Source organism: Cupressus sempervirens, chromosome 2 (assembly GCF_028749045.1).
Source record: "Cupressus sempervirens isolate cs-2001-9-10 chromosome 2, ASM2874904v1, whole genome shotgun sequence".
Lineage (NCBI taxonomy): Eukaryota > Viridiplantae > Streptophyta > Pinopsida > Cupressales > Cupressaceae > Cupressus > Cupressus sempervirens.
In genome coordinates, this window is record NC_143119.1 from 19,063,070 (window position 1) to 19,079,749 (window position 16,680).

Sequence of the window (16,680 nt, forward strand, 5' to 3'; positions counted from 1 at the left end):
TAACTATTTCCACCCACTAGCCACACTAGAAACTCCTAACTCAACCTACATCATGGTTAAACCTTAAAAGGAGGTGGGTTAAGAAAACTCATGACAACCACTTGCAATTTTCGCACAAAGGCAAAAAGGGACTTTTTGAGTGCCCTCAAAAGTCAAAGCTAGGGGCTTAGGGGTTGGAAAAGACCCCTAACCCATACCCATACCTTATGGTTAGAATAAAAAAATGTTTTAAAGCCTTAGGGAAGAGGTTAGAGTCAAATAAAAATCTAGAGATAAAATAGGTCTATCTAACAACTCTAACTTGCAATCTAGCACAAAAATCGAATTAGGGATGACTAACCCTCATTAAGAATCTAATAGAAAATTGACACTAACTTGAAACCAAAGGTTAAACAATTAACCCTAACCAGCATACCGAAGCACATAACATTTTACGAGTGTCAAGCGACACTGAAAGAACATAATTACGAACAACAGGGTTTCCAAATTTTAGCACATGGAGATCAGTTTTGTTCCTCTGTAGGGTTTCTCGGCTAAATATCTGCACACTCGTTGCACACATCAGTAGTCCCATAAAATCACATGTATATATGTATACGTATTAGAAATTTTCATAATTTAAAACATACATTAATAAAGTTTCTTCTCCCTTCATAATTCTTAACCATTTGAAATATCGTAAATCAAATCTCAATCCTACATCTACTGATTTTGTCAACATTCATATACATGAACATTAAATGAAAATCATCAAATATATCTGGAAATAACATCACACAACATGAAATAATAAAATATGTTCTAAGCATCAGATAATGTCTCGACATCTTGAGTCATGGATAAGAAAAATAAGAGTAATGTATCACTATGCTACGATGGGTCGGGGCGAGGCCTCACATCCTCCCCCACTAGGTATGAACTTCCTCCTGGAGTTCATCAAAAAGGTATGGGTACTGAGATCACATCTGCGCTGCATCCTTCCATGAAGCTATGACCTCATTGTAACAATCCCATTGGACCCTAACCTGGTCCAGCTCTCGGCCTCGAAGTGCTAGGGTCCGTCGGGCAATAATGCGGATAGGCTCCAGTGCTAGCTGTCCATCTGACTCCACCTGTAAAGCATCCCAATCTATAATATGAGACTCATCATAAATGTATCCTATAAGTACAGAAATATAAAACACATCGTGGATACGTAATAGGCTAGGTGGCAAAGCTAAACGGTATGCAACAGGTCCTATCCTCTCAAGGATCTCGAACGGTCCAACAAACCGGGGTGCCAACTTAGAGCCCTTTCCAAAACAAATTGGACTCTTGTGTGGTCGAACCCTCAGGAACACTCTATCACCAACCTGATACTCTCGATCTATCCTCTTCGCATCTGCATACTTTCTCTGCCTATCCTGTGCCTCTTTCAGGCACTGTCTAATCAGGGTCACCTACTGCTCCATCCCCTTTACTAATTGGGGACCAATAGATACTCGATCCTCGATCCTATCCCAACTCAAGGGTGTCCTGCATGGTCTCCCATACAAAGCCTCATACGGAGGCATACCTATGGAAGAATGATGCCCATTGTTATAGGAAAACTCGACAAGATGAAGTTATTCCTCCCATTTGACCTGATGGTCCATCACGTACATATGTAGCATGTCCTCCAAAACTTGATTCACTCACTCGGTCTGGCCATCGGTCTAAGGATGGTATGTTGTACTAAAATTGAGCCTGGTACCCAAAGCCGACTACAACTCTCTCCAAAATGAAGAAGTGAACAAAGTCTCTGTCAGATATGATCTTACGGGGAACACCATGAAGTCTAACAATGTCCCGCAAGAACACATGAGCTATGTCTCGTGCTGTAAATGTAGTACGTACGGGTGAGAAATGGGCAACTTTGTTCAATGTGTCAACTATCACCAAAATGGCATCATGGCAACGAGATGACATAGGAAGACCAACAATAAAATCCATAGATATAGTGTCCCATTTCCATACTGCAATCTCATGCGGCTGGAGAAGCCCGCCAGGATGATGGTGCTCCGCCTTCACCCTCTGGCACTCGAGGAATCTCACAACTATGCTAGCAATCTGCACTCTCATGCCTTGCCAATGATACAACTTCCTCAAATCTGCATGTAACTTCTTAACACCAGGGTGCACTGCATAAGGTGCTCTGTGACCCTCAAGTACAATGAGCTTGTGCAAACCCCCAATGGAAGGTACATACATAAGTACCCTATGCCGCAAAAGTCCATCAGACTCCAAGGAATACTCTGCAAACTTCCCTTCCAAGGGTTATGAGAATGTACCAACTCACTTACTTCTGCATAAAGCTCATCAGCTGGTAAGTGTTGCAAGATCTTCTCTCTCAAATTGGTGCAAGTAGTCACAGATGAAAGTTCATGGCGCCTTCTACTTAAGGCATCTGCAACCACATTCTCCTTTCCCTTAATGTAATGAACATCAAAATCATACTCACACAGGAACTCCATCCACCTTCTTTGCCTAGCATTAAGGTTTGGCTGAGAAAATATGTACTGTAAGCTCTGGTGATTGAAATGAAGCTCAAATCTATGACCCAGAAGGAAATGTTGCCATCTCACCAAGGCATGAACCACTACTGCTAGTTCTAGGTCATGAGTAGGATAATTGAGTTCATGAGTCTTCAACTTCCTAGACTCAAAGGAAATAGGTCATCCTTCCTGCATAAGGACTGCTCCTAAACCATCTAAAGATGCATCGGTGCACACCACAAAATCTGCAACAGGATCTGGTACTGCAAGAATTGGTGCACTCATGAGGGCTCTCTTGAGCTCTTCAAAGGCTCTACCACACTTCTCTATCCACTCATATTTCTTCCCCTTTCTCTGAAGAGAAGTGATGGGGTGTGCCAATCTAGAGAATCCTGAAATGAAGCGTCGGTAATAACCTGCTAGCCCCATAAAGCTCCTCACTTCGGTAACACTGGTGGGTGCTAGCCAATCCATGATAGCCCTGATCTTTGATGGGTCTACTAAGACACCATCACCCAATATAACATGACCCAAATAATGTATCTTGGTTCTAAAGAATGCACACTTTGACAAGCTGCCAAACAACTGATTCTCTCTCAGCCTCTGCAATACCTATCTCAAGTGCTCTTCATGCTCTCTCTCATCATAAGAATAAATCAGAATTTCATCAAGAAACACAACCAAAAACTTATCCAAAAAGGTATGAAATACTCCATTCATGAGGCTCATGAATACAGCTAGAGCATTCGTAAGGCCGAAAGGTACCACAGTGAACTCATAGTGGCCATATCTAGTATGAAAAGCTGTTTTGGGGATATCACTATCCACAATCCTCAACTGATGGTAACCCGACTTTAGGTCAATCTTTTGAAAATACTCGAGAACCCTGCATCTAGTCAAAGAGATCATCGATTCTGGGAAGAGGATATCAGTTCTCGATGGTCACCTTGTTCAATTGCCGATAATCGATACACAACCTAAGTGATCCATCCTTCTTCTTGACGAAAATCACCGGTGCACCCCAGGGTGACACACTAGGTTGTATATGCCCCTTCTCCAAGAGTTCTTCCAACTGAGCCTTTAGCTCACTAAGTTCATGAGTAGTCATCCTATAAGGTGCTCTCGAAACTGGCTCAGCTCCTGGCACTAGGTCTATGTGGAAATCCACTACCCGCGGTGGAGGCATACCAGGAAGCTCTGAAGGAAACACATCTACAAACTCCTAAAGAATTGAAAAATCATCAAGGGATGGCTCCCTTTCTAATTCTTCCTCTCAGTCACTGATAGTGATAGCAAATAACTGACAACCCTTTCGCATGCACTGTCTAAGCTACATAGAGGAAATCATATGAAGGGACACTGGCCTCTTCACTCTAAAGATCTCCCTAGAGATACCATCATCATCCACACATTCCACCCTCTTCTGTCGACGATCCACCTTGGTGCTGTGGGCACAAAGCCAATCCATGCCAAGGACAACATCATAAGAACCTAGAGGGGTAATGCGTAGGTCAGTCCTAGTGGACATGTCTCCAATCTACATCTGACAACTCCGCACCATGGAACTAACTGACACTCTAGCTCCTAAGGCTAACTCTACTTCCCAACTAACATCCTGTCTAACTACCACTAGCCTGCAACGCTCCACTACAAATGGAGATATAAAAAAGTTAGTAGCCCCGGAATCAAATAAAATTGCAACCATATGGCCCTATATAATACTTTTAGCCTCGATAACTGTGGCCTAATGCTTAGCCCGACGGTTGTCAACCACTGCAAAAACTCTATGGGATCTACCCATGTCACCAACTGTCGGCTCTGAAAAAGCCCTGCTCTGACCACTGGATGCCTATCCCTGTAGACACTCCCTAGCTATATGACCCATGCCACCACAAGTGTAGCATGGTCTGTGAGAATAAGATTGTGCACCCTGTGACCCAGACTACTGTGGGCCTCCTGATTTGCTAGATCTGTTGAAACCTCCCCTAGAAGACTGTTGAGTCTTCATTGACTGAGACTATGGGGCCTGTACTTTCTGCTCCTGCCTAGGACCCTGTGACTGCCACTACTTGGGCTTAGAGCCCTGATAACCAAGAGAAGGTTTCTGTTGCTACTGCTGGGGTTTTGGCTGCTAAGACTGTTGGCCCCTAGAGGACCCTGCTATATAATTTTGATTCCCTTTCCAAGGGGGTTTCTACTGGAAGGAGTTTCAGTTTTGAGGCTGATCCCGTGACTCCTGCCTACCTCGAGTATCCTCAGCAACTAGCGCTATCTCCACTACCTGTCTGAAGGTGGTAGGGAAGGCCATCCTAACTGGGCCCTGCAGAGAGAAATTCAGACCCATGATAAAGCGATGCACCCGTAGTTTCTCATCCTTCATGTATTCCACATAGGGAAGGAGCTCGAGAAACCTACTCTTGTACTGAGCCACTGTAAGGCCTCTCTGATAAAGAGAATAGAACTCCTCTATCTGCTTCTGCCGGAAATGCTCTGACAAGTATCTCTCTCAAAATCTTTCTAGGAAAGATTCCCATATGAGGGTGTCCATCCTCACTCCACCAATGATCTCCTCCTAATGCCACTAGTTGGAGGCATTCCCTCTCAACTGATGAACTACTAGTCGTGCTTTTAGATTACTCCCATAAGGGCGTAACCCAAAGCACTGTTGTAAGCTCTGCAACCATGCCTTTGCTACTGAACCCTCAGTGGTACCTATAAACAATGGTGGTCCGAGTCTAATCAATTCCCTGATGTCATCCCCTACATGTATAGGAGGTCTGTCAAAAGGGGGTTCTCTCTGGTGTATGGAATCTTCCTCATGATCACCCTGACCCTCTATCTGTCTCGATGGGGGACTCCTAGTCCTCTCTCTGACCCTGGGCCTGCCTCCTCTGGGTCCCTCTACTTCCACTACTGGAATCTGCTGGACTAGCTGAACTATAGGTACCACTCTCTGCTGAACTACACCGATCAAAGTCTGGAGTGCATCAACTATGTCCTAGTTTGGGTTTGGTGGTGGTGGAGGTGGTGGTGGTCCACCCTCCTGTCCCGCTCTACCACCCCTAGTCTTATGACCTCTGCCTCGCCGGTTGCGAGTAACAGGTGGCATCTACATAATTAAGAGTTTGAGTTAAGTTTAGGAAGCATAATGGTTTAAGGTTCCTAGTGTTGAAACACGGGCTCCGATACCAAAATGTCATGCCCAAACTATGAGGGCAAAATGAATTTTTTTTTTTGCAAAACTGAAACATTATTAGCTATAATTTTAAAACAATCATTCTGATCATCATTTTATTAAGGTCTATTAATTCACCAATCATTAATATAAAACTTTAATAAATAGTAAAAAAAAACCACTAAAGTAAATTACATTATAACTCATTACTAAACTAGATACTTATCTTAATACTACTCAAACTAAAACAAAATAAACATCTAACACAAATCTAAATTGATATTAAAGTTTAGACAAACATAATTGTGACTAAACACAACTCCTAACTCCCACATTAACCTCTAACACTAACAACTTCATTAACCAAAAATTACTAATACTAACGAAAATAATTAAAACAAAAATTAATCAAAATAACCAATCTTAACATAACACTAACCTATACTACCATAACTTATTACTTAACAATTTAAGATTACCTATAAAACTAACTATAAAAAACAAACTAATAAGAAAACTAAAATTAAATAAATAAATAACTAACTAAATCTAAAACAAATCTTAAAGTCTAAAACTAACTAATATATGCTAACTCTAAAACTATCCTACTCCCATCCCTAAGTTCCCCTCCACCTAACCCTCTCCACTTGGCCACTAGCCAAGTGACCTGACCCCAAGTTGGGCACTCTCCAAGGTTAGGCGTACTGCACAAGAGATATGCACGTCTTTTCCAAATGCAAGAAAGGTGGCAGGGCTAGATTAAAAGGGAAGGCATAGGATAAGGCGTCAACAAGGGTCTTATCAACAAGAGTTGTCCCCCCTAAAACATTAGCCTCCATGCAAAAAAATTTAAGGTGAGCACTCAATAAAAGAAGAGGGGAAGGTACTGATGATGTCACTCTATGTCAGGGGATAAAGTCCAAGCAATCAACTCGTCCAAGCCCCCTACTAATAGTTGGCGCCTAGGAGAATACAGTTAATGCAAATAGAGTTGGGGTTGATGTAAAAGTCAAAGCGAATGGGGGGGTAAAAAGAAAGAAAAACAACTTCAAAACAATATAGCAAACTTAAAAACTTTTTTTTCCCTCCACATGCATACTGCGCCCAAGATGATGGGACAAGTGGGTGATGACCCCAATGACAAGATGGCACTTGCAAGGCAATGCCTAGGGAGTATGTAGGGGTAGATTAAGACTTAGGATTATTGCAATAAGTTATAAAGTTTATTAGGTGAGAAGGAAGATATAGACTAATTTTAAAATGTACACATTTATATATATAAAATTATACACTCAAGAGAATAACTTAATATTTATTTGTTTCTTTATTCATTTAGGAAGGAATCTGAACAAGAATATTCTCTGTAGTTTGGAAGCAATGAATTTTCTCTCTGTGTATTTTCCAGAGAGTTTTTACTCGTGGGAGTGCATATTTTTTTTTTTGAAAGCAAAAATTTTGACAAGGCATGGTCATGCTATTTTATGCATTTCATTCATGTTGATAAGGATTTGAATAAATCTATTATTAACATGTCTCCTTAATACAAGTATTCCAATGCAAAGGAGTACATTAGGTAAAGTCTCTCAATCTCTAGTTAAACATGTATGTTTAATATTAATTCTTCAAGGACATGGTATGAGTTCTATGTTCTGATTATTATTATTATTGATTTCAAGAATACAACCTCTCAGTCCAATTGATCATATTTGAAGAACTTAGAAGGTGAATGATACTATACACATAATAAAAGAAAAGGTGGCAGATTATTCTCATTCAAATTTGATTGTAACCACCATGAAATTTATCAAGAAATGAACTATCTTTGATTTCGTAATATATGGTTTGCTCTTGATTGATCTCATCATAATACTTATACATCAAAATTGAAACTCACTATATCAATTCAACTCTTCATTATCGTAATTAAAACTTGAACATTCATAAATCAAGACATTATCTATGATTCTATTCTCCCATTTATATATATGCAAATTTATTTATTCTATTTTGATGAGCACTCTTACAACTGAACATTATGATCAAATATTATGAGAACCAAATACAATCAACCATTATTTTATTGGCTAACTTGATTCAAAGGATCAGCCGAGAAAGAATCAGGAAGAAAACCCGGCTTCGTTGCCATATACAATAAGGTTCAAAAATACAATTTACAATAGGATCTCAATCCCTGTTTTCAACAATTTTATCAAATTTTCTTCATGATCAAATCAAGGAGTTTGTAATATTTTTTGAATCTCATTTTAAGAACCATGGAGGACACCAATAACTGATCGGGTGACAACCAAGCAAAACCAAAAGAACATCAAGCATGCATAGTCACATATGGTTTCCACAATAAGATTCATAATGAATCAAGACTAGGGAGAGGTGGATTCTTCCAACTGGAGAAGTCAAGCACAACACCAATTCAGATGCCCAATCAGGGCCAATAACCAAGAACTTATGTTCTTCCATTTGAACTTGCCATACTCATACTACGTTTGTGCTAATGGGTAGGGGCCAATAACACCCTACCCTTTATCCCTCTTCTCATCCTGAGAAGAGACTCTACACAGGTTGGAGTCCAACTAAATAGACTTCTCCCAAAATTGGTCACTTCTGCCCTCTCCTAGGGTGAGTAATACCAAAACACCCATGCAAGGAAACTCAAAATTGCAAACATAAACAAGAAAGAAAAACAATCAAAATAACAAGGTCTACAAATCTTCCCAACATACCCACAACCATACAACAGTAAAACAACAACAAGGTAACAAGAACATGAAACAAAACATAAAAACTGAATAAGGGAGATGGGAGTTTCCTACCTTCACAAATAGGTAATGGCAATGAACCAATTTGAGTAGAGTATCCCTCCTTCCTTCAAGCTTCAAGAAATCTTCTCTAAATGTAGAGATTGGTTAACCCCCCACCACTAGACCAAGGAAGGCCTCTAAATAAGCCTCCAACTCCACCACCCAAAAAGGAGCAATAACTATTTCCACCCACTAGCCACACTAGAAACTCCTAACTCAACCTACACCATGGTTAAACCTTAAAAGGAGGTGGGGTAAGACAACTCATGACAACCACTTGCAATTTTCGCACAAAGGCAAAAAGGGACTTTTTGAGTGCCCTCAAAAGTAAAAACTAGGGTCTCAGGGGTTGGAAAAGACCCCTAACCCATACCCATACCCTATGGTTAGAATAAAAACATGTTTTAAAGGCTTATGGAAGAGGTTAGAGTCAAATAAAAATCTAGAGATAAAATAGGTCTATCTAACAACTCTAACTTGCAATCTAGCACAAAAATTGAATTAGGGATGACTAACCCTCATTAAGAATCTAATAGAAAATTGACACTAACTTGAAACCAAAGGTTAAACAATTAACCCTAACCAGCATACCAAAGCACATAACATTTTACGAGTGTCAAGCGACACTGAAAGAACACAATTATGAACAACAGGGTTTCCAAATTTTAGCACATGGAGATCAGTTTTGTTCCTCTGTAGGGTTTCTCAGCTAAATATCTACACACTCATTGCACACATCAGTAGTCCCATAAAATCACATGTACATATGTATACATATTAGAAATTTTCATAATTTAAAACATACATTAATAAAGTTTCTTCTCCCTTCATAATTCTTAACCATTTGAAATATCGTAAATCAAATCTCAATCCTACATCTACTGATTTCATCAACATACATATACATGAAAATTAAATGACAATCATCAAATATATCTAGAAATAACATCACACAACATTAAATAATAAAATATTTTCTAAGCATCAGATAATGTCTCGACATCTTGAGTCGCGGATAACAAAAATAAGAGTAATGTATCACTATGCTACAATGGGTCGGGGCGAGGCCTCACAGTAAGGAGATCAGTTTATTCAAATGCCTCTTCAAGGTTCTTCATTAGTTGTTCCATATACATAGAGATCTTACTCAAGTTGTTAAGCCTCTTCTAAGTAATTGTGTTCTAATACCAATTGTTAGAGATAGGGAATACTAAGAGGGGGGATGAATTAGAATTCTACAAAATTTTATCACCAACTAGATATTATTAGTTATTTTGAAACATTTATAAGAAATCTAACATGTAATGTTGAACAAATAACCATGCATAAAGAGAACTCATAACACCATATTTTGTTAACTAGGGAAACCCTAGCCAAGGAAAAACCCTAGTGGGGATGATACCCACTAGATGATATACTAATACATATGTCCCTTGTTAGAGGATGGATCTTGTTAGGAGTCAATGAGAAAATTCAGTATATAGAGTTCTTGTTAGGAGACTTTGAATCACTATTAGGAGATTCCAAGCCTGTTAGGAGTTTTAGTACAATGGATGCAAGAAGAGCTCACTACCCAAATATGTAGTTCCAATTACAAGAAGAGCTCATTGCCCAAACAATTTACTAAACTTTAAGTTCCTCAAATATAGATGTATAGATGTTGTAACTTCCTCTAGGATGATCTCTAACCTTAGCTCAATCTCAAATCACAAAATCAAGTTCTCAAAAAGTTCTCATATCACCTTTCACATCACAAGATGACACTTAATCTCACAAGATATCCTTTGCATAAATATCATGCCTTTTCAAAAATTGTTGCTAGGTTAGCTAAGACCATAATATACTTTTCCAACTTAGAGTAAAAATCTAAGATGTTAGTTCTAATTGGTCAAGTAATTATTTTGTAAACAAAATAATTCCTTTACCTTTATTTATGCTATTATATTCATTGGTAAATCATGAAGATCTCTTTTCAATATTATATGTACTAGTATCCAAGGTTATACACATCATCATCAACATGTATGATATCTCAATCTATCTTTGCTAGTCATAATATGGCATTAGAAACATTTTACATATATATAAAATGTACTATCTTAAGAAGACTTAGAAGAGGTGAAATTAAAGTTGGATGCAATTACTGATGCAACTAGGAAAAAGGTAGAGGAAGATGTTTTCCCTAAACCAAATCCTATCTTGAATGAGGAGCCTTTCTTGAAAGCCCTAAAAGCATTATGAGGGAGAACCTTGGAAGGTGTGCCACTCTTTAGTGGGAAGATGGACATAGATGCAGTGATGGATTGGATAGATGGGATGGAGAACTACTTTTGATGTGAGGGAGTGAAAGAGGAACACAAGATCAATGTACCCAAGTCAATACTTAGAGGATCAACATCATATGGTGGAATTATTTCCAAGATGAAATGGTTAGGATGGAAAAGAAACCTATAGGAAATTAGAATGCCATTGGGACAAAACTAAAGGAGAATTTCCTACCAAGGGATTTTGAAATTCAACTTCACAAGAGGAGACAAGGACTAAAGTAGAGATATTTTGGATAGATGAAAGATGAAGAGCCAAAAAAGTGGACAGATACTTGGGTGGTCTAAAGTGGAATATCCAAGAGGAGCTAAGCTTGTGGACACCTGCTACTATTCAAAGGTGTCATCAACTAGCCCTAAAGGTGGAAGAAAATAATAGGAAGAAGGGGGATTCTAAATTAAAGGATAAAGGCAAGGGGAGAAATCAGAGGGGTCAGAGAGGAGGATATCAAGGTAGAGGTAATGAGTAGAGGAACCAAGGTGAGACAAAACTCACTGAGAAAACCACTGAAAGAACTCCTAGAGGAGGTTATTGTAGAGGAAGGGGTAACCAAGGAGGCTCTAGTGAAGATAGAGGATCAAGAAAAGTAACTCTTACTTTTCTAGCATGAAGTATTATAACTATAGTCAATTAGGCCATCCAACTTATAGATGCCATGAAAATCCTTCTTCTTCTAACCATGACAAAGAGTGGCATATTCTCAAGAGGATAAGTCTAGTGGTAAGGAAACTAATGTGGATCAAATAGAATTAGAAAAGGGTGAAAACCTTATGTTTAGGAGGGTATTGATCAAGAAACCAGCTCCAGATGAACCTAAGCATAGGAGGGATTTTTTTAGGATTAGATGTAAGATTATTGGAAAAGTCTGCAAGGTAGTGGTGTACTCTTACTCTATTGAAAACATAATATTAGAAGAGGCAGTCAATTAGCTTAGGATGACCAAGACACCCCATGTGAATTAGTATAAGGTGACTTGGCCCAACAAGGGTCAAATAATTTTAGTGAATGAGAAAATGTGGGTTGATTTTTCCATTGAAAGGTACAAGGATAGGTTGTCATGTGACATCTTGCCCATGGATGCTTGTGATTTTCTATTAGGTAGGCCCTGGAAATTTGATAGAGAGGTAGTGTATGAAGGAAAGGAAAATTCAATATCATTCAAGAAAGGAGGCAAGACTTTTTTTTAAAAATCTCTATTGGAAGGAGAATAACCATATTCCAAGGTGCCTAGTGTCTTTCTATGTAGAAAAGAGTTTGTTAATGATCTAAAAGATGATGAGAACCAAAGCTATGTAGTTGTACTAAAGTCCAAATGAGAAAACAAGGTAGTTTAGGAACCATTGTCTATAGAGGTACAAGTATTTCTTGAAAAGTATAAAGACATTGCGAGTAATGGAACTCCTACCACTTTAGCTCTTAGAAGAGTAATAAGCCACCAAATAGACTTTGTTCTTGGTGAATATCTATCAAACAAAGTAGCATACAAGCTCACTCCTAACCAAAACTTGGAACTAGCAAGAAAAGTACAAGAACTTTTGGATCAAGGCTTGATCAAGAAAAGTATAAGCACATGTGCAGTACATGTTGTATTGGCATCCAAGAAGGGAGTAAAATGGAGGCTATGTATAGAATCAAGGAATATAAATAGGATCACAATCAAGTATAGATTTCCCATACCTAGGATTAAGGATCTCATGGATTGTCTTGGAGGGGTAATGTACTTCACAAAGCTAGTTTTGAAAAGTGGATATTACCAAATCAAGATTAAGGAGGGAGATGAATGAAAGAAAAAAATTAAGACAATAGATGGGTTGTATGAGTGGCTTGTGATGCCATTTGGTCTCCAAAATGCTCCTAGCACATTCATGAGGCTCATGAATGAAGTGCTTAAGGACTTCATTGGAAGGTTTCTCATTGTATCTATAGATGATATAATAATATTCAAATAGACAAAGGAAGAGCACATAAAACATGTGGAAGAAGTATTGCATAGATTACATGAGGAGAAGCTTGCTATAAACCTTGAAAAGTGTGACTTCTTCAAACAACAACTTGTATATTTGGGATTTGTGGTGTCAAAGGGGTCCTTGAGGATCAAGAGAAGGTAGCAGCTACTCTCAACTAGCCACCACCTACTACATCTAATGAGGTAAGATTTTTTCATGGTCTAGCTCATTTTTGTTAATGTAGGAGCATCCTAGGGTAGTTGGCTATCATACATGATTAACAGATTTTAGTAGGGTTGAGTAGACCTATTTGGGTCTTGGGTAATTAATTTTGATGTATTCAATAAGTATTGTAAGCCTTTAAATGTATTTGGCATTTAATTTCTATTGGAGGCTAACTTGTAGCTCTTCAAGTATTTAATGTTAGGTTTATTTAGTTTTTAGCACTATAGGCTGATTTGTGGCTTAGATTGGTATAAGTAGGGGTTGTGGTAAAGTCTTTCTAAAGTCATTTTTTCATCCATCTTGGAGAAGAGGAGGTGGTAGAGGAGTGAATTTTGAATAGAACTAGTAGCTAAGGCTTGGGAAAAAAGGAGATTACTTGATGAGCTTGTGAGTACCAGTTCAATATTCCTTGGAGGTTTCTCCTAGAGTGTAGTTCTGGACTAGCTAGGGTTTGGATTGGATCTTGAGAGATCTTGTAGGACTATTACTTTCTTTTTATTTGGTTGTAATTGAGAAGACCTTACAGCCCAACACATTGCATGTAATCAATTATATCTATAGATAAATTATTGTGATTAGGCTTCAAATCTTGCACTTTCATTATGTGGTTATTTTTTGGGGGCTAAGACATATCCTTTGGAGATTCTACTACCTTGCACTGCACCAAGTGGTATCTAAGTGAAGGTTGTTCCTGAGTGTGTAGACCAAGCATCGAAGCTGAGGTATTTTTCATAGGGTCTTGTGGAGTAGATTTATTAGGGTTTGTGAAAATCTTGGAAGATGCCTTTAAGAAGATTGGATCCTAGGGCTATTGATGATCTTAGTGATGTTGTGGAAGAAAGGATCTTAGAGAAATTTAAAGTAGATTTTAGATCTAAAATTGAGGAGGTTAAAGATAGTTTCAGATCTGAGATGACATTGATGAAGAGTGACATAATTGTTGAAATTGTGAGTGCTTTAGGTGGTGTACCTTGGCATGTGGGTACTGAAGGAAGCTATGAGGAATTTTTTGAATATTTGAAGTTACTAGATCAAGTGTTGAGGCTATAGTTGATTATGTGGAGAGACCTACAGGAAATAGGGTTGGCTAGTTTGCTAGACTTGGATCTTACTTGAAGTTGAAGCATAAGATTGAGGTTTCTAATTTCTCAAGTACTTTAAATCTTGAAGACTTGATTGACTAGATTGGTGAATTGGAAGACTACTTTGAGCTTGATGATATTGAAGATCCACATAGAGTAAGGTTGGCACAAGTTAAGCTAAAGGGACATGTTGCTCTTTGGTGGAAGGAACTGCAAGGGGATAGAGAAGAGGAAGGTGGAATCAAGATCACTAGATAGAGATTAATGGTGACTAAGTTAAAGGTTAAGTTCATTCCTACTAATTATGAACTTGAGTTATTTAAGAGATTACAAAATCTAGAGTATAAGGATATGACTATGAAAGATTACACTAAGGAGTTCTACAAGTTGACTATTCAGTTTGGGCATAGATAATTGTCAAAGGAGAAGGTAGTGCAATACATTAATGGTTTGAGATTCAATATTTAGGATGAGGTTGATATGCTAAATATTTCTTTAATTGAGGAAATGTAATGAAATAAATTGCATAGTAGAAGAAGTAATATGAAATATTATATAAAGACTTCATAATAGCTGAGAGTTATAGGCCAATTCAAGGGGGCAACCTCCAAATATCTCCAATGAGAACACACTTCATAATTTTATGATGAAATAAGACTCAAAACCTCCTATATATACCTATTTATGCTCAGGTTGAATAGACACAACCCTTCATAACACCTAGGCTGACCTACCTACCTAAATTATAATATAATGATGATAGCATGACTTAATTAAGGATTAAGATAGCCACAAGTTGACTATTCATAACCCTATATAAAATAATATTAAGGGCATAGCAAGATGATTATTAGTATGCTTTAAAAGTAGAGGAGAAGTTAAAGAGGAATAATCAAGGTAGTTCCCAAGGGATGGAGAAGCAGGACTACTTGGCAAAGGCTAAACTGAGTGTAGGAGATAAACCAAACCCTGTTGAGCAAAAGAGAAGGATAGGTAGAGGCCACTTTAAGGTTACTTTTTTTAGATTTCATGAAGAAGGACATGGATCGTATGAGTTTCCACAAAAGGATGGTGATAGAAGAGTTGTTGCTATGAATGATGTTGAAAACCATGAAGCTGTGCAGGGGAAGAGTTTATTGGCTCAATGAGTATTGCTTGGTCAGAGGGAATCTTTTTAAAGGAGTAATTATTTTTGGACTCATTGTAAGTTTTGTGGTAAAGTCTACAATGCCATTATGGATAGTGGTAGTATTGATAACCTTGTTGCTAAAGAAATTGTTTAGATTTACTTCATTTGAAAAGAGTGAGATATCCTTATCCTTATAGGATTGGCTAGTTGTGAGGTAAGCATGCTTTGGAAGTGAGGGAGCAATGCCTTGTTGATTTCTAGATTGGGTAGTATAAGGATCAAGTCTTCTCTGATATATTTGACATGAATAGTTGTCGTGTGTTGCTTGGTAGACCTTGGCAATATGATTCTAAGGTTGTGCATTATTGTGTTATGGATGTATTTACAATTGAGAAAGGAGGCAAGAAGAATTCCTTGATTCCTTTATAGAATGAAGAGTTTCATAGAAGGAACCTAAGTATTGGTAGTTGAGTTGAGTTGAAAATTTTTGAAAGGGTTAGTAATTAGTGTGGGTAGAAAACCTATGGAACATAGAGGATGGGGGTGAAGAAGTAGAAGAAGAGAAAGGGAAAGAGTGTAAACAAGTTGAAGACTTGGTGGATATGTATGTGAAGAGCTAGTTTGGGATTTATGTGTTGAATCTTGGAAGATGTTCTTATAGCTACTGATAACGTCTTTTCACACCTATGGAGTTTGATGCAAGAGCATCCTAGGGTAGTTGGCTATCGTGCATGATTAAGGGATTTTAGTATGGTTGAGTAGACTTATTTGGGTCTTGGGTAATTAATTTTGATGTATTTAATAAGTATTATAAGCCTTTAAAGGAATTTGGCATTTAATTTCTATTAGAGGTTGACTTATGGCTCTTTATGAATTTAATGTTTAATGTAAGATTTATTTAGTTTTTAGCATGGTGGGCTAACTTGTGGCTTAGACTAGTATACATATGGGTTGTGGTGAAGTCTTTGTCATTTTTCATCTATCTTGGATAATATGAGGTGGTAGAGGAGCAAACTTTGAAGAGGGCTAGTAGCCAAGGCTTGGGTAACAGGGAGATTGCTTGGTGGGCTTGCAAGTACTAGTTGGATCTTCCTTGGAGGTTTCTACTAGAGTATGGATCTGGACTAGCTAGGGTTTGGATTAGATCTTGAGGGATCTTGCAAGACTATTACTTGCTTTTTTATTTGTCCATAACCATGAAGGCCTTATAGCCTAACACATTGCATGTAATCGGTTATATCTATGAATAAATTATTGTGACTTAGCTTCAAATATGGCATTTTTGTTTATCTTTTTTTGTGTGGTTATTTGTTGGGGGCTAGCAAATCTCCTTTGGGGATTCTCCTACCTTTCACTACATCATTTATAGAAAAATCATTGGGAATGTTAGTGGCATAGGTGCACCTTTTCTAGATACCATTAAGGATGGAGTCAAGTCTAAGTTTGAATAGACTTTAGAGGCAGAA